We start from the raw sequence: 19,690 nt of genomic DNA, 5'->3' as shown, positions 1-19,690 counted from the left end.
CAGTGAAGCTCTTGAGAGAAGGTACCATTTATCTACTGAGGGTGGTACTGGGTCTGTGGCTGAGCTGGGTTAGACTCTGAGGTTTAAGCCCAGCAAAATCAATTTACCAAAGCAAACCTTAAAGCAAAGAACCATGGCAATACTATGGGGCTCTTGTTCCTAAATTATATACAATATTGCTTTATTTCTTGTGCCTATTTTTTCTATGCAACTTGATCATAAATCATTAGATTTAAAAATGGTAATCTTACACATCTCCTGTAGCAGGGGTTTAAAAATAGTTATTAAGGTGAAAAGAAATCAAAACAAAACAAAATGAAAAGGAAATCTTAATTGTTAGGGACACCAAATCATTTCTTTAATCCTTCCCTTGTTATCCCATTTGTTTTTTAAGTGTCAACTTGACTTGAATTATGTACATTCTGGACTTGGCCTTATGGTGAATATGTTCTTGTTTGTCCAGGGAAGTAAGACTATTGGTCTTAAAGATAAGATAACCACCTACAAATCCATACAATGTAAATACCAGGAGAAAATGCTGAATTACTTGTGATACAAAAGGATATAATTAACTCTTGGGTAATGTGAGGAAACTGCAAAAGAGTAAATTGAAGGAAATCTCAGGGAACTAGTCTCTAAGGGTTGGACATTGTAGAGGTCTGATGCAGAAACTACCCAATGTATAGTGGGTACTCCGGCATTTTAAATACTTCATTCATACCAGGCAGAGGCTGAAAATATTTTTCAGAGAAAAATGATGTCCTGAAAGGAAGGGACAAAGAAAAAGTTAAAATCCAATCCTTGTGATCCTTGGAATCATCATTTTTTTCATTACTTTTAGAAAAGGGAGACAAGATTGAGGTGATCAGGGCTACACATACCATTACAGTAGAGGGTTCAACAAATGTCTAGAAAATTGAACTGAATAAGCAGTGTGTGTATTGTCAAAGCCATTGAAGGAATTTGGCAATTTGTGATTTTTTTCTATATCTCTATATCTCATTTTTTAGAGTTTTTACCTTGAACTGTGCCTTCATCACTTCTACATACACACACAGCATACACATTTCTTTCTCTGAGAAAGCATTGAGAGTTATTGTAAGCGTAATGAAAAATAAATGGGAAAGCTGTTTGCAAACAAGACATGGCACCATAGAGAAGCTTGCTAATAATTGAGGGCAATTAACTATTTCACAATAAAACCACATGCCTATAAGTTAGTAATTGCACTTTTTTTTACCCTTACCTAAATGCAATTAGGTGAATTTGCCAGCAGTTGCCATTGCAATCTTGGTATCTATGGTAACCTCTGAGAAGGAAAAGAATGGACAGCCTTTGTGTTGCTCCGTCCCGATATTTAAGGAGTTCTTGGAATGTGTATGTTTTAAGCTATAAGAACTATAACAATTCACAGAGTGTTTTTGTTTATCAGAAAACAATATCTCTTAGGGACAAAGTATCATGTTGAAAGTGAGCACTACTGGAATTAGTGGTACCAAAGAGATGTACCTTGCCCTTGGACCTGACCAGCCACAGTTGCAGATGCATGCCATGATGTCCTGCTTTCTGACATAAGGGATGAATGAGACAAAGAGAAGGAGGGTGGGGTCAGACATTTCTCCAAACATTCAGTGCACTCTGCCCCATGGAGTTTGAATAGCCTTCATTTCTACAGTGCTCAATTGGATGTTTTCCCTGTCTCATAAAGGTGGTAAAAGGGCTTCCATGTATTCAGGCATTTCTTTCCATTGTTTAGAGTAAAGGAGAACATGTTTCTGATGTCCGTATCTGCTCACTCTGATCACAGTTTCCATTCCCACCAGAGTAGCAGAGTCTGTTACAAGGTGACAGCAAGATGGAACTTTGGAGATCTGATTTGGATTTTACTGTTACTATTGAATAAAGCGTGAAGGATATTGTGTAAGATGGGAGCCCCAGAGAGGGAAAACAACTACCTCAAGATTTATGGAACTAGTCCACGGAAAAGCCCTTTCACGTTTTCTTCACATTGCCCCACTCCAACATCCTTGTAATGAGAGAGGATATAAATATATGTCATGGAAGCCCTTGTAGGAACAAATAACATCGTCTTGCATAAATTGTTTTCCTCACAGTTCAGCAGGAACATGCTCGGATTCATATCTGATTAGAATTTCTGGTTCAATTGCATTTTAATTCTCTAACAATTATTTGGAATTCAATTTTATCCTGAACTGCATCATTTAATTTTCCACCTGCAAATTACTTTGAAGTCCCCAGAGATAATGCTAACTAAGCAGAGGACATCATTACAGTGTTCCTATTACTTGATAGCTACAGGTACTAATGAATAACTCTAAGCATGGTGGTATTTATTTTTATGTAAGACCAGATGTCAGCAGATCTCCAATGGTCTGATTAATGTCAGAAGTTCCCCCTCGGTGATGTAGGAGAGAGAGGAGCATATGTTCTTGTTTTCTGTCTAGATTGAAATATTCTTGAAAGGATCATTTCTCATGTTCTTATAATTCTTCAATGCCTACTATCAATAGCTATCATTTATTGAATCTTAACTCTGTGTTAGTGACTTTAGAAACATCACTAATCCCCATACCCATCCTACAAAGATTATATTAACCATCTATATTCCACCTTTTTTATTACAGATCAAGATACTAATGAACATAACAGTTAAATAATTTATTCAGAATCTCACAGCTAATGTGGGACAGAGCAGAATAAAAACTATTGGAGTCTGTAAGAGTCCGAGCATTCCAATGTTTTCCCATTATGTCACACACAGAGTATCTCATCCCACATAGTACAATTTCAACATGTCTGCAATGTGTAGTATATTATATGAGAGCTAGAACTTGGGGGGAATAAAAGGACTCTAAAAGGAAACAGATGTCGTTATCAATTCCACAAAGAATTTTGCAATAATAATACTATACTGCATTTTCAACATCTCCAATGCATTCTTTGAGTTCACAATAATTTCTTTCTTTTTACTTCATGTTAATAAATGCTGTTATCTGCATTTTTACACAAAACAGTGCAGAGGCACAGAAAAAAAATAACATGGGATCCATATCTGCCAGCCCTGAAAAAGACTGGGAATTATTAGGTACAAGCATATCATTTAAAAAATAATAAAAATGGGGAACATTTGCTAATTGTCTACACTGTCCCCACTGTGTTAAGCATGACAAATTTGTATTAATCTAATCCTCACCTTATTCCTGTGAGGTTGAGCATACAGGAGGTTACAGAGGTTAAGCATCTTACCCAAGATTCCTTACTAGTTAGGGGCAGAGTAAGTATGAGGATTTCTCCTGAGGCTTGGATTCAAACCTCCCAAATCTTGTTTGAGTTTTTCCTTGGATGCTTAGTTACCACCCACCACTTCACTTATTCCAGTGGCTCAATGGTATGAAATACTAAAGAAAAAACCGAAAAGCTTTCCTGTAACCTCAGTCATATTCCCACAACCTGTAGGTCACATGGAAAGCTCTCTTCTATGACTAATAACCAAAGAATCCTCTCAAATCACGTGTCCAAATGTTTTGGGTATCAAGAATGATTTGCTTGTGAAAGTAGGGGGCTTTGCTGCCTTCCACATGGTTGCAGTGATGGAAATACACTTTATGGCAATCTACAGCATAGAAGTCATGCCTCCTCCAAGATCTTTTTCTCACACCAAAACCGATGAACCAAATTTGAAAACTTGATTTCAAAAATGACATTTCCCTGCTTAAAACCATTCTATGTCTCTCTGTCTCATTACAATTCAGTCTGATTTCCTTCCTGTAATGTGAACATCTGCTACAGTTTCGGTAATTTTTTTTTCTCTCTTTCTGGGAATTTACCTCAGCCCGCATCATTGGAGCAGGGCTGACTTTATGCCCAGCACTATTTGAGTCATGTGTGCTCAATCAGCACACACCAGCTTCGTGGTCTCAATAAATGTTTATGGACATGCATGTGACCAAACTTGACCAATGAGAATCTTTGCAGGGGAGTATGGAAACAGGATTAATTTCTCTGAGAAAGCACAGGAGAAGAAAGAGGAGAGTTGCTGATGGCTATCTTTCCCACTACATATGAATGGAGAATGTGGTTGAGAAGAAAGGAGATGGTAAAATTCACCTGAGAGAGGGAGAGAGAGAGAGGAAAAGAGAGAGAGTTTCTCATGACTGCTTGCTTTCATTCCTACATCATGCTGCACTTTCACAGCAGTTCCACATTGGAATTTTCAGTGACTTAAGCTAATACATTCTCTTTTATCACTTTGCTTAGTTTAAATTGGGTTTCTAACACTTTAATCTACACGAGTTCCATCTAACCCACATGGACTATAAATTCCTCCTTGATCTTTATGCTGCCTACTTGCTTGACATCAGTCTTGCTTGACATCACTCTCCTATTTGCTTACTACACTCATACCACACGGACTTTTCATTTTCTATGTGTCAACGTCTTTCCCAACTTCACACATGCAGTCCATCTGCCTGGAATTCCCTCTCCCTGATACTTTACCGGATTGGCCCCTCTCAATATTTAGGGCTCAGCTCAAATTTTACCTACTCCCTGACCACTGTCCCTGACCAATGTTCCCTGACCACTGTCTCTAAATAGATCCATCCCACGTATTGTCAGTTACAGGTTTTCTGTCCATTGTTTTGGTGCACTTTCCCAATTTTAGTTTCATATATATTATTTGTGTATCTGAGTTTGCCTTGCTTCCTCATACTTAAAAGCCTGTGCACTCTATGATAGAACCACATGTGATTTATTCACTACTTTGTCAGAATGTAGCAGTCACTGGTGCATAGTAGCCATTTGTTTTTGAATGGATGAATATATTTAAAAATACCCTCCAAAATATAGGCTGAAACTTTCTGAGGATAACTAAATTTGAAGAGACAGAGAGAATGTAGACTGAGAGGGAAAATGTGAAAGTTTTCCTATCAGGAAACCAGATAGCAATCATCGATAGGACTTCAAGAAAAAAAAACTTGACATATGAATTACTCTTTAAAAATGATGTTACTTATTTGAAAACGTGCTATTTCACTTAAAATAGTCATCTAACTCGGGGCTCCTGGGTGGCTCAGTTGATTAAGTGTCTGACTTCAGCTCAGGTCATGATCTCATGGTTCGGAAGTTCAAGCCGCATCAGGCTCTGTGCTGAAAGCTCAGAGCCTGGAGCCTGTTTCAGATTCTGTGTCTCCCTCTTTCTCTGCCCCCCTGCCACTGACACTGTCTCTCTCAGTCTCAAAAATAAACACTAAACAAAAAAACTTTTAAAAAGTACTCATCTAACTTGGCACTCATTACTTGCTACTTTTTTTGAAGGTAGAATATATATTATAGAATATCCTTTTTAAACTGTCCCATTTTATAGATAATGAAATTCAAGTACTGAGAAATTAATAAACTTTTCCAAGACTATACAGCTAGGTAGTTACAGAATCACGATAAAAACTCAAGCCTTTCTACCCCATCATATTACATTTTACTTCAATTGCATCATAATCAATGTCTCAATCAATGTGGATACCATGTATAGATTACAGCTGATTGGGTACTTAATCAACACTGTGCGCTAATCAAAGGACCCCCTATGATATCTGATCTTTCTGAATTAGCCAGAAAACTTCAATTGTCTCCTCTACTCACCCACAACTAAAGACAATTAACTCTCAACTTGATGTCTTTACTCATTTTACATTTCCCCCTAAACTTCTGGTCCTCCTCTCTGACTAATCAAACCTATAATGCTTTCAAGAATCACCTCTCACAGATACCTCAGCTAGCTATGGCAGCCTACAGTGTTTCTTCCTCAGAACTATTGCAGGTGAGCATCGTTTCCAATCACTTCAACAACGAAGTAGGCCTTGCTTTTTAATTAGCTTCCTATCCTTAGAGATTTCCTCAAAGTAGATGAATGGTATTTCCTTATGTGAAGGTTTCCACAATGCTGAGCATATCCACCCTTAACAACTATTTTGGGGAGGTGCCAACTGATTTATTGGCCTTGCGATAAACCTAGTCATGCCAACTGAGCTTAGGTAGGTTATAAAATCCAAGAAAAATCCCCATGTTGGAATTATTAATCTTATAGTTCAAAAGAAATGTTGATTTAAAAAATCATCATATTAAATTTCACCTTTCTCGTAATGGCCTGATCAGACACCATGAAAGAAAACAAAAACAATTCTCCTTTGGAGAGTTCAGACGCACTATAATACCAGTGGCTTGGAATGTGATCAAAAAGACGTGACCTCCAATTGACCCCTGAGCTGAACCTGTGCACTCAGAGGCTCCTCCCCTCCCCCCCTGTGCTCAGAATATAGGTTCTGCTTGCCTTCCTGCTCCCAGAGACTGCTCCAAGGACATGGCCTTAGGATGATGATGTGATGTTGAAAACACCTGCATGGTATATGTGGCTGAGCCCACTTAGGGCGTCTTTATAAGCTTTTAAGTTTTGGAGGATGGGTGCATGGATCCATTTGTCTTACTGCCACAGAAGACAAGCTTCATAGGTAAGTTCCCTTTGCTATCATTAAAATTGTCACCTACCAGTCTGGAGTGGCCTGTATCTTTCTATGGTTTCTCCTGGCCTTCTAGGTGTGGGAGCTGGTTTCAGATTACATCAGGAAAGGTCCCAGAGGGTTGTGAACCTACATCCAGGAAAGGAGTTTATAGGTAAAATGCTAGTCAACTATGATTATTCATGGTACTAGAATTTTATGTTATACATCCCTATCATGTTTTAAATCCAGTGACCTCTCTTCTGATATGAGACGTAATTGCCAAAGTGCAATTTTGAGGGACACAGACTAAAAAAACAAACTAAACAAAACAAATTCCACCATGATTGGAGATTAAGAAGGACCTGCCAACAGCCATAATATTAAAATAATCATCCTTCAACCAGTAAGAATGATTATACTTGGGGATCTATTATTCAATAGTTGCTGTTCAGAATAAGAGTTGTATTGGGGCTTAAAAAATTAAGCAATAAATAGACTGTAAGAAACACAGTAGTCTGTCTGATTAATGCCGTTTTGTGAGAAAGTCATGACACAAAGCAATCTTTTGCAAGTTTCCTCCCAAGGCTTGTAAAAGCCATTGCTTCTGATTGACTTCTCTTATTTTTATAGACACAATATTGAAGGATGAATTATTTATTGAACATAAGAGGCAAAAAGACTAATGAGCAGTTTCTGGGTGCCCTTATTAAAAAAAAAAAACAACAAACAACTCAGCAAACTCTTGGTGCTGCAACAAGGAATTTGGGCCTTCCTGGGGTAGAAATGTCCATTAACATCTGTGTAATTTTCGAATTCCATTCATTTCTGGAGTTTTACATCAGAAAAGAAAGGGAATTCATTATTGCAGCCTGTCTGGATGATTTTTTTTTTTTTACCTATGTCTTCCATCTGAATAAAAGTTTTATGTCCCAAGAAAGGTCTAATTGCACTGAACAAGAGAGGACAATTTAAACCACATTTGGTGACAAACTTATTCTGTTCAGGGCTCACCTGAAGAAATGTTACCTATCCTCCCCCTGCCAATCTGTGTTTCAGTATATTCCTGATCCTTCCTGCTGTCATTCACCACCCTATGTCTTCTTCTGATGCTGTTTTCATTCTCCTCAATTAATACAGAAATAGAATTCTAGAACTTTAAAAAAATCTTCCTACCGATGTTACTGCTTTTTTCTCCCTTCTCATAAATCATAGAACAACAGTATTGTATATTTGAAAGAAAACTCTTATGTATGCAGGGAGCTATAATATCTGTATTCTCCTTGGGAAGCAAATAAGGAAAGTCAAGGAGAAAACATTTTTACAGGAAGCCAGAGTATCCAATACAGACTTAAAGGATTGATGGAAGAGTCACTGAACACACCCAAGAGATGTATTTTAATAAAGGAGAAGGGGAGATGTCTAAAAGTTCTAACAAGGAGAGTTTAGGGAATGAACACTACCTTTGTGGTAATTATGCATTTTATTACAGATTAGCAGGGATATGAAATGTCTTTGGTTTTTGATTGGATGCATGCAAATTTAGAATATTTTTAAGCTTCTGTCAGATGGTAAAAAATGATAAAAGTTATCTAATTTTTATAGTGAAGTGATCAGAACATGTTTGTCCCTGCCTGCTCTCGCTGTTTTAGTGGAATGGGCTCCTGGACATGGGAACCATTCTCTGCATATATTCTGCTGTTTTTGAATGTTGCCCTGCTACAGAGCTTGAGATAAGGACGTAAAGGGATGGGGTAAAGGATAGAGGCAGAATGTCTATGCAATTTTTAATACAGCTGCAGGTCTAGGCAATTCGAAACCAATCCTCAAAAATGAAAGCCTTCTCTCCTATGTTTGCACTCTGCCAGGGGAATGTGTGCTGGGAGAGAAGATTCAGAGGTGGGGAAGTACTGTGTCTCAAGTAAAGAGATACTGGAATGAAGGTAAGAAAACAGGATTCACTCAATAGCTACATGATCGTGCAAACAATTTAAACTTGGCTAGCCCTGGGATCACATCTGTAGGCAATAATCTTATTTTATTCACATCAGACTTGATTAACTTGAAGTCAGGTGGATAGCAATAAATAGTGCTTCTCCAGCTTGTGCCTGTTGTATTGTGGGAATTTTTGCCTGCCACCTGTCTGCCAATCCCTTTATCATTTGGGAGGAGCTTTTCTGTAGAAACATCCCATGTGTATACATCATTTTTGTCTCTTTTTCCTCTCCCTATTCCCCATCTAGTATGTTTCCCATGAAGCCATGAAAAAATGGTAGCTACTGGTTTCTTCTGTTACAGATGTCCACATATATGAAAAGGAGTCTTACCTACCTGTATCTTTAAGGCCAATACAATTGTTTCCCCGCAGATCGAACTGTTCTAATGCTCGGTTTTACTAAATTCATGGAGCTATTTTGTGTAAGGACATCGGTGGAAGCCTGGTAGGTAGAGGTGGTCTCTACCCTCTATCTGAAATCTATTTTTAAAGACAGACCACACCTGGAATAATTTACCAAGATCCTTGCAGAAAAAACATACAACAGATGAAAGTGACTATTTAGAGTCCAAGCCCTGCCGGAGGTAAGTCACAGCCTGGCTGGTGGATGGAACTGAGCACTTTAACTGCAAAAAGTCAATCAAGAGGAAATGACAAATATAGATTGTGGTTAAGGAAATACAGGATACTATGTTTGGATACTGAGTAAAATCTTGCTTTACTTTATAATCTAATTTGGAGCAGCCCCAGAAAATTGAAAGATCTTCATAGACTGGAAATTGGAGTTGAAGGAATTTGAAAGATTATGAATATTCAAGGTGATGAGAAATCTTAATATACACTTGTGCCATGACATCAACACCTCAGGGGGCCATAGTGCAGAAAGCTGTCAACAGGCTGAGGGAAAGTGAGAGAATGTGTAGGCTGGAGGGAAGAGAAAAGAGGAAAGACCTGAAAAAAAGTGACACAAACTAATGAGGGAGATCCTGGGGGAAAATGAACTGTGAATAGTCCCCAATATTCAAATGACCACAGAGAAAGTAATTCTACTAAGAAGGGAATACATCCACATTTGTTTTGATAGAAGATGACTCTAACAGAATTCTATAACTCAACGTATGCTTCTGAGTGGGAAAATAAGAATGTTTAGGAAGAAAGATCAGCCAAACCCCAGAGCAATTGGAGAAATAATTATTGCCCAAATCACCTGAAGAAATCTCAGCGTGTATCAGATTAGTAAAAGAGAAATTCCCTAGAGAAATCTCATAAGGAGTGCTATAAGTAAAAACAAAAAAGTGATGAATTTGTGCAGTGGACAATCCCCTACCTAACTACCTGAAAAACATTAATACAAGTCAGTTTGTGGTAACTCCTATGTGTTTATAAATGGCTTAAGGACATTTTTTTTGAAATGACAACATAATAATAGTGTAATTGTGCAGATAACTGAGGTAATATAAATGAAAGTTTTTGAAAGTTTTATACATTAATGTAAGTGCTGTTGTGATATCAATAAATCGGATTTAAAAAATAGAAACCAATCACCATATGGAGCCAAATTTTTCCTATAAAAATGAATTGTTTACCAAGGATAGTGATGGAGACATATCCACAGCAGACAAAAATGCTGTGTTTTAACCAACCCATGTCTTTGATTTCCTAAGCACACGGGAAAATTCGATCTCCCACTCCTCCTGGTATTTAAGCCAGGCCAGATAACTCATTCTGGCCAATGGATTATGGGTAGCAATGCTATAAGTTACTTCTAGGTTGTTAGCTGTAAAACCTCTTCTCCTGGGTGTTCTCACTTCTTTCATGCACCTGGAGGCAAAGACCTGTGAATGGCAGAGCCAAAGGAAGTCGGAATCTAAGAAACACCACATAAAGGATAATGGCCCTGTAGAACACAGCCAGTAGCATCCATGTTGGACATTTACAAGCAGATGATATAAATCTTTGTTATGCTGCGTTACTCTGGGAGTTTACCTGTTATCATTGGACACTATCCTAATTGGAGTAACCTATTGCTAATTACATACATATTCCAAGACTGTTTTATAATTATCTTTTATCCCAGGAAGCACTTCCATTTTTCTCTTTTTTCTGACAATGGAAAATGCTGTTGGTGACACAAAGCTTAAAATGTCAACTCCACCCAAGTTTTATAATTAACTTTGCCTCCTTCTCTCACTCTGATACCATCCACTTGGCATATTCATGTGGAAATGTGGAAACAAAGTGACACACCTCTATTGTGGTTTAGGTAGCACTAATTATATTGTAACTATTATCTACTTTTATCCTGAACAAACATCTTCAATTACTGGAATCTAAGATTTGATTAGATGTTTTTAGTAGTTGCTGTTACATTTTTTTCCCCATTTGACTCGTAATATTGTGAATTATAACTGTCTATTTGGTCTTTAACTCCTTTCCTGTCACAGCGCTCTTAAAACCCTTGGAAATTCTTGTGATGAGAGCCATTAAGGTGCCTTTTATTAGGTTAATGAGGTTAACTTTTGAAAAGTATCTAAGGGTGGGGGCTGATTGCCAATAGAGTCAACCTTGTAATTAGAGAGTTGGAATTTTCAGAACTACTCCCAGACCTTTTGGGAAAATAAAGGGATTGGAGATTGAATTTGATCATCAATGGCCAATGGTTTAATCTATTAGGTTTATTGTGAGAAATAATCCCACTGACCCAATCAAAGGAGGGACAGGGAAACTGGGAGCACAGTGAAGCAAGGCTGTAATCAATGTTCTTGCAAGAGTGGGTGTCTGACCAAACTCTGGGCAGTTAGAGCAGGCAATTTATCTTCTAGCTCGAAGTCCCTCCTCTGATTCCTTACTGGATGAGTACTAAAGAGGTTACCATACCTGGAAGTTGCCTATGCCCATGCAAGGCCAAAAAGTAGTCTGATTGGAACAAATGTACATTCCTTGAGATGATGCAGAGACTTCAGTTCTTTGGCACATGCTCATTGCAAAGTCTGTGAAAAATAAGCCTGCAAAATGGAGAGGGGAAGAATAACCAGGAAGTGAAGTGTCTCAGAGTTTGGGGCTCTATTGTGTGTATGGGGGGGTGGAGACGTGTGTGTGTGTGTGTGTGTGTGTGTGTGTGTGTGTGTGTACATACTTCCAATAGGTTGTAAACCTATTGTTAACTAGACAGCTCAGCTTTTTTCCTTTCTTTCTTTCTTCTTTTTTTTTTGATGTTTATGTTTGAGAGAGACAGACAGACAGAGTGCTAGTGGAGACAGCACAGTTTTTGTTTGGTATTTCTGAAAATGAATCATCTCACTAACTTCTCACATTTATGTAGTGAAGCCTCCTCAAAAACCCAGAAGGACAGTGTTTGGAAAGCTTCTGGATTAGTGATAATGTGGTGATTTGGGGAGAATGGTGCTTTCTTGGAGAGGGCATGGGAGCTTCTAGCCCCTTCCCCATACCTTGCCCTATGTATCTCTTCCATCTGGCTATTCTTGAGTTACGTATTTTTATAATAAACCAATAATCTAGTAATTAAAATGTTTCTCTGAGTTCTGCTGTCTAGCAAATTAAACCCAAAATGGGGATTTGGGAAACTTGGATCTAAAACCAGTCGGTCAGAAGCACAGGTGATGATCTGGACTTGGAATTTTCATAAGTGTGTGTATGGGAGGCAGTCTTATAGGACTGAATCCTTAACCCTTGTCATCTAATGAAATCTCCTCGTAGACAGTGACATAATTGAATTAATTATAGAATACCAGCTAGAGTCTGAGAATTGTTTGATGTTGGGGGGGGGGGAACCCATACATCAGAAATGGGTACAAAACTGTAATTCATGATAGGTTTGCATTCCTATTACATATTTCATATTAATTGTAGTTATGATAGATTTTTCCTAACTATCTTTCCTAATTATCTTTCAGTGTGTACTTTTGCTCTTTTGAAGTTAACATTAGGTTGTTGTTCAGAGACAATTTTTAGAGGAGTTTCAGTCTTGCAGGGAAGCTGAACAGAAAGTACATATTTCCTATGTACCCTCTATTCCCCACTTGTACAGCTGCTGCCACCATCAACATCCTGTACCAGAGTGGCACACTTGTTGCAGTCATTGAACCAACATTGAATAGCATCATCATCCAGATCTGTAGTTCACAGTAGGGTTCAATTTTGGTGTTGTACATTCTACGGGTTTTCATAAATGTACAATGATGTGTATCCAACATTATAGTACCACATATAGTAGCTTCACTGATTTAAAAATCTTTTGTGGTCTATTATTCATCCCTCCCTCTTCCCTATGTCCTGTCACCCACTGATATTTTCACTGTCTCCATACTTTCACCTTTTCCAGAATGTTGTATAATTGGAATCTTATGTATTCTTTTCAGATTGGCTTATTTCACTTAGTATTATGCATTTAAGAATCCTCTGTCTTTTTATAACTTGATAGTTCATTTCTTGTTAGCACTGAATAATACTCCATTGTCTGCATCTACAACAGTTGCTTTATCTATCCACCTACTAAAAGATGTCTTGGTTGTTTATACATTTTGGCATTTATCAAGTGAGTTACTATAAGCATTCACATGTAGGCTTTTGTGTGGACATAAGTTTTAACTCATTAGGGTAACACCAAGGAGTACGATTGTTATAGTATATGGTAAGAATATGTTTAGTTCAGTTAAGAAACTGCTACACTGTCTCCCAAAATGGCTGTATCATTTTGCATTCCCATTAACAATGAAAGAGAGTTCCTGTTGCTCCATATATTTGGTAACATTTGATGTTGTCGTGTTTTGGATTTTGACCATTCTATTAGATGTGTAGTGTATCTCATTGTGTTAACTTACAATTCCTTAGTAACATATGATGTCAGACATCTCTTCAAATACTCCTATCTTCTTTGGTAAGTTGTTGTTCACATCTCTTGCTTATTTTTTAAAGGATTTTTTTTTATTCTTCAGTTTAAAGAATTCTTCATGTATTTTGGGTAACAGTCCTTTTATCAGATATGTCTTATGTAAGTATTTTCTCTCAGTTTGTGGCTTGTTTTCTCATTCTCTTGATAATGTCTTTTGCAGAATAGAAGTTTTTAATTTCATGAATTTCAATTTATCAATTATTTTTTAAATGGATAATTCCTTTGGAGTTGTATCTAAAAGTCACCATCAAACCCAATATCATCTAGATTTTCTCCTATATTATTGTCTAGGAATTTTATAGAATTGTGTTTTACATTTAGGTCTGTGATCCATTTTGAGTTAATATTTTTCTATGTCTCCATTCATTTTTTTTTAATGTGTGGATGTCCAGTTATTCCAGCACCATTTATTGAAAGAACTATCTTGTCTCCATTGTATTTGTCAAAGATCAGCTGACCTTATTTGTGTGTACCTACTCTGGGCTCTCTACTCTGTTAAATCAATCTATTTTTCTATTCTTTTGTTTAGTTTGTTTTTTTAACATTGCTGCTGATTTCTATTACAGATAAGAAAGGGCTTTAACATTTTGTGAAGGGAGAGTAGGGTGATTTTTAAGTCTTCCAAGACTTAGTATCTTTGAAAGCTATCCCAGTTTTCCACACTTGGCAACTTCTTTTAAATAGTATTTTGGCACACAGGAATAGGTAATCCAATTTATTTTGCCCAGTCTTCTAGTGAATAAATTAATAGTTAACTCTCTTACAATATATAAAGGAAACCATATATATATATATATATATATATATATATATATATATATATATAATTATTAAATCTAGAACTGAATTGCAGAATAGAGTAATATTTTACTTAAATATTATGATTAATAAAAAGTAAATTATGAAGTGGAAATTGACCAAAATGCCAATTTGCCAATTCCCTTGAGAGAGAGAGAGCAATTTTTATTATCCAAATTAAAATACAACTATTTTAACCTTTCCTTTCAAATCTATTTTTGATTTAATCACTGAATATGCTCAGAAATTGCTAATATTTTCTTCCACATTCAACAGACTTTCAATTATTTGCAGTGCTTGATTATTGCTATTTCATAAAAGTATTTACTTTAACACATAGGAGTAAATCAATTTTAAATATATTTAAATAGGTGTTTTTCCATTTAAATTGTATTTAAGGAAGGACTCTACTTTTGATTTGGCCTTTTCCTTTAATGTAGAAAGAAACAGAAAAAAATTTTTTTCTTATAAGGTGCTTTTTGACCTAGTTAGTTAATTCATTAATTTGAATAATTTAGATAGTGTTTTCTTAATTGTGAGTCCAATATTAGGTATGAATCCAGGTGCAAAATCACCTCTGACAATTATACTCTTGGATAAATGAGACTGAATTGCCGTGATTATGAGGAGATTCTTCTGCTATTTCATTCTAAGGGCAATCAAGTAGCTGGAGCACATTCTTCAACTTCTCAGATGTAATGTTTTTTGAATAATTGATTGAAATATTGAAAGATATTGGTAACATAAGTGACTTATAAACCCAAAGTAACTTACTCTTCAATATTAATTAAAAAAATTTTTTTAACCTTTACTTTTTTTTTTTTTTGAGAAAGATAGAACACTAGCAGGGGAGGGGCAGAGAGACAGGGAGACACAGAATCTGAATCTGAGCTCTCAGCACAGAGCCAACATGGGGCTCAAGCTAAAAAACTGAGATCATGACCTGAGTCGAATTCAGCTGCTTAAACCACTGAGCCACCCAGACATCCCTTTAGTATTAGTTTATATTTGTATAAGCTGTTTATATATCTTTGTGAATAGTTTATCATTATAAAAATATATCAATATTTCTTTACAAATCCTTTAGTGCCTGATAAACATGGAAAACAAAAGTTACATTGCAAACAAAGTAACTTCTATATTCCAGACTCAAGGAACCAGAGAAGAAAAGACAAAGAAGATTGCAAGTCTAGAGAGCTGGGAAACTCAAGACATAAGTCCCCAAATTGTTCCAGTTGTTTCCTTGGAGAAATAACTGACTACAGCCTAATGAGCTAGAATCCAATCAGAACCTAGCAGTTTTGCTGAGATGAGGAGGCATAGATACTTGTGAATGGAAGCTGAAGCAATGCAGCAGAGAGGGGAATTGAAGAAAGAAGGTAATTTCCAGAAACCTGTTTGGGTTTCATGTGTCTTCACCTGGGTAGCACCTGCACAGAATAAGACTATTTGAGGGTCACCAAGAATAGCTGCTGTGAAGCTGAGAGCAGAACAAAGGTACTAAGAGGTCTAGTGATGTTGGGGGTCATTATGTTCTCACAGAGCGTCAGAAATACCTAGTACCTCATTAACATTCTTTAGACACCCTGCTGAGACTTCAGAAAAGTCTCCTGTAAGAAGCAAGTATCACATCCTAGAATAGGACCTACTCTAGATCCATGCTTACAGAGTCTAAATCAAATCCTTACAAGATATGCAAGAAAGACCGTTTGAGTAGCATCTAGTTAGAGAGGTTTGAGAAACATTTTAGGTTTTCCAGAGACCTGCCCTAACAGAGCATCAAAGCAAGCCTAGAGTAGGATGGGGTAATCACTCAGTAGTTACACTGCCTACTACAAAAATCAGCAGTCTGCAGAGGAGAATGACAGAATCCAAAATTTTTGCAACATACTATCTACATTGTCCAGGATGTAATAAAGATTTCCTAGATATGCAAAAAACTGGAAACTTGTAGCCATAGTTCAGAAAAAATGGCACTCAATAAAAACTGACATTGAAATAATCCAGATAGTAGCGTTAGCAAACACCTTAAAGAAGCTATTACAAAATATGCTCACATAATTAAAGAAAAATATGATTTTAATAAGGAAGCAGGAAACTTAACAGAGGAAATAAAATTACAAATAAAGAAAGAAAATGGATGTCTTAGAACTGGAAATTACTCTAATTAAAATAATAATATAATAAATGGACATAATAAGAGAAATTTTATGATCTAATATAAAGTTAAAGACATTTAAAAATAGTCATATTCATATATAAATACATATATAAATCAATAGAACAAAATAACAACCTAGAAATAATTTACATGTATATGTTCAAGTGTTTTTTAATCCTGGCACTATGGTAATTGAAGGGGAGAAATGATACATTCTTTTAAAAGAAATGGGACAGACATAACTAAATATTGATATTAAAAATGTGAAAATTAACCCTTATTGCATATCATAAACAATTTTATTTCAAAATTAGTAATTAGTAATGATATTAAGTATCTTCTGATGACTTTCCTATATCTCCTTTTGTTAAGTATCTAACACTTCACGTTTTTAAAATGAGTTGCTTTTTTTGTTGAGTTCTAAGGGTTTATATAAATTCTGGATGCAAATATTTTGACAGATACATGTATTGTGAATACTTTCTTCCACCCTGTAACGATTTTATGCTTATAAAAATTTGTTTCATTTTTTTATTCAAATTTTATTTAAATTCCGGTTAGTCAATATACAGTGCAATATTGGTTTCAGGAGTAGAATTCAGTGGTTCATCACTTACATATAACAACCTGGGCTCATCATAACAAGTGCCCTCCTTAATACCCATCACCCATCTAATCACCCATCTAGTAGCCCATCCCCTATCCACCTCTCTCCATCAACCCTCTTTTCTCTATCATTAAGAGTCTCTTATGGTTTGTTTCCTCTATTTTTTCCCCCTTCCCATATGTTCATCTGTTTTCTTTCTTAAATCCCACATATGATTGAAACTATATGGTATTAGTCTTTCTCCAACTGATTTATTTGGCTTAACATAATACACCCTAACTCCATCCACATTGTTGCAAATGACAAGATTTCATTCTTTTCAATGGCTGAATAATATTCCAGTGTGTGTGTGTGTGTGTGTGTGTGTGTGTGTGTGTGTCTGTGTGTACACATCTTCTTTATGCATTCATGAGTCAATGGATATTTGGGATCTTCCCATTATTTGGATATTGCTGATAATGCTGCTATAAACATCTGGGTGTACGTACCCCTTCAAATCAGTATTTTTGTATCCTTTGGATAAGTAACTGGTAGTGCAATTACTGGATTGTAGGGTAGTTCTATTTTTAAGTTTTTGAGGAAACTCCATGCTGTTTCCCAGAGTGGCTGTACCGGTTTACATTCCCACCAACTGTGCAAGAGGGTTCCCCTTTCCCTACATCCTTGTCAACACCTGTTGTTTCTTGTGTTGTTGTTAATTTTAGCCATTCTCACAGGTATGACGTGGTATCTCATTGTGGTTTTTGATTTGTATATCCCTGATGGTAAGTGATGTTGTGCATCTTTTCATGTGTCAGTTAGCCATCCAGATATCTTCTTTGGAAAAATGTCTATTCATGCTATCTTCCCATTTCTTAACTGGATTATTTCTTGGGTGTTGAGTTTGATAAGTTCTTTACAGATTGTGGATACTAACCCTTGATCAGATATGTCATTTGCAGATATCTACTCCCATTCTGTACACTGTCTTTTAGCTTTGTTGATTGTTTCCTCACTGTGCAGAAGCTTTTTTCTTGATGAGGTCCCAATGGATCATTTTTGCTTTTGTTTCCCTTGCCTCTGGAGATGGGTCTAGTAAGAAGTTGTTATGGCTGACGTCAGAAAGGTTGCTGCCTTTGTTATCCTCTAGGATTTTGATGGCTTCCTGTCTCACATTTGGGGTATCTCATCCATTTTGAATTTATTTTTGTGTATGGTGTAAGAAAGTAGTCCAGTTTCATTCTTCTGCATGTTGCTGTCCAGTTTTTCCAGCACCATTTGTTGAAGAGACTGTCTTTTTTTCCATTAAATATTCTCTCCTGCTTTGTGGAAGATAAGTTGACCATAGAGTTGTTGGTCCATTTCTGGGTTTTCTATTCTACTCCATTGATTTGTGTCTTTATCCTCATACCATGCTATCTTGATGACTACAGCTTTGTAAGATATCAGATCATGACGAATAAGATACCTGTATATCTGTAAGATACCAGAATCATGATGCTCCAGCTTTCCTTTTCTTTTTTGGAGTTGCTTTGGCTATTTGGGGTCTTTTGTGGTTCCATACAAATTTTAGGATTGTTTGTTCTAGCTCTATGAAAAGTGCTGGTGGTATTTTGATAGGGATTGCATTAAATGTGTGGATTGCTTTGGGTAGTATAGACCTTTTAACAATGTTTTTTCTTCCAATCTATGAGCATGGAATGTTTTTCCATTTCTTAGTGTCCTCTTCAATCATAAGTGTTCTATAGTTTTCAGAGTACAGATCTTTTACCTCTTTGGTTAGGTTTATTCCCAGTATCTTATGGATATTGGCACAATTGTTAACGGGGTCAAGTCCCTGATTTCTTTTTCTGCTGCTTCATTATTGGTGTATAGAAATGCAATAGATTTCTGTGTATTGATTTTATAGTCTATGGCTCTGCTGAATTCATGTATTAGTTCTATCAATTTTTTGGTGGAGCCTTTTAGGTTTTTCCATAGAGTGTCATGTCATTTGCAAATAGTGAAAGTTTGGCTTCTTCTTTGCCCATATGGATGCCTTTTATTTTATTTTTTTATAGTTGTTGTTATCTGATTGCTGGGGCTAAAGACTTCCAATACAATGTTAAATAGAGATGGTGAGAGTGGACATCCCTGTATTGTTCCTAACCACAGAGAAAAAGCTCAGTTTTTCCCCATTGAGGATGATATTAGCTGTGGGTCTTTCATAGATGACCTTTATGTTGTTGAGGTATGTTCCTTCTATCTTTATTGAGCATTTTTATCAAGAATGGATGCTGTATTTTGTCAAATGCTTTTCTGCATCTGTTGAGAGGATCATGTGGTTTTTATCCTTTCTTTCATTAATGTGGTGTATCACATTGATTGATTTACAGATATTAAACAACCTCTGCAGCACAGGAATAAATCCCTCTTGATTGTGGTGAATAATTCTTTTAATGTTTTGTTGGATTGATTTGCTAGTATCCTGTTGAGAATTTTGTTCATAATAATTTGTTGTAAAAAGATTTTTATATTGCTGAATTTCAACTTATCTATTTTTTGTGCTTGTTTTTTCTTCCAGTATTTTTTATATTTCAGCTTCTATATTTAGATCTATTACTAAATAATGATAGATGAATGATAGATGAAGTAATTGGGGAAAAAAGTTAAAAGTTAAAAAAAAATACTAGCTTGTATGGAGGCAAGTTTTTTTCTTAACTTCTTTAAAGACTAAATCATT

At 36.2% G+C, this 19,690-nt stretch overlaps 1 protein-coding gene across 4 annotated transcripts in view; it reads left to right on the top strand.

Annotated features, from left to right (window-relative positions):
- Window positions 1-6,362: 6,362 nt before the first annotated feature.
- The window catches only part of RIT2 (Ras like without CAAX 2), a 446,014-nt gene continuing 432,686 nt past the window's right edge, over window positions 6,363-19,690 (top strand). Inside the window, exons 1-4 of one of the 4 annotated variants that reach the window (XM_045042155.1) lie at window positions 6,363-6,527; window positions 6,613-6,690; window positions 8,384-8,458; window positions 8,884-9,095. The gene's annotated coding sequence lies outside the window, so the exon portion shown is untranslated. Of the gene's footprint in view, window positions 6,528-6,612; window positions 6,691-8,383; window positions 8,459-8,813; window positions 9,096-19,690 lie in introns of all 4 variants that reach the window. The other 3 variants (XM_045042154.1, XM_045042156.1, XM_045042157.1) reach the window with 3 other exon arrangements.

This window comes from Felis catus, chromosome D3 (assembly GCF_018350175.1).
Source record: "Felis catus isolate Fca126 chromosome D3, F.catus_Fca126_mat1.0, whole genome shotgun sequence".
Classification (NCBI taxonomy): domain Eukaryota; kingdom Metazoa; phylum Chordata; class Mammalia; order Carnivora; family Felidae; genus Felis; species Felis catus.
The sequence above is the reverse complement of the archived record's forward strand: the minus strand, read 5'-3'. Positions and strand labels throughout refer to the sequence as shown.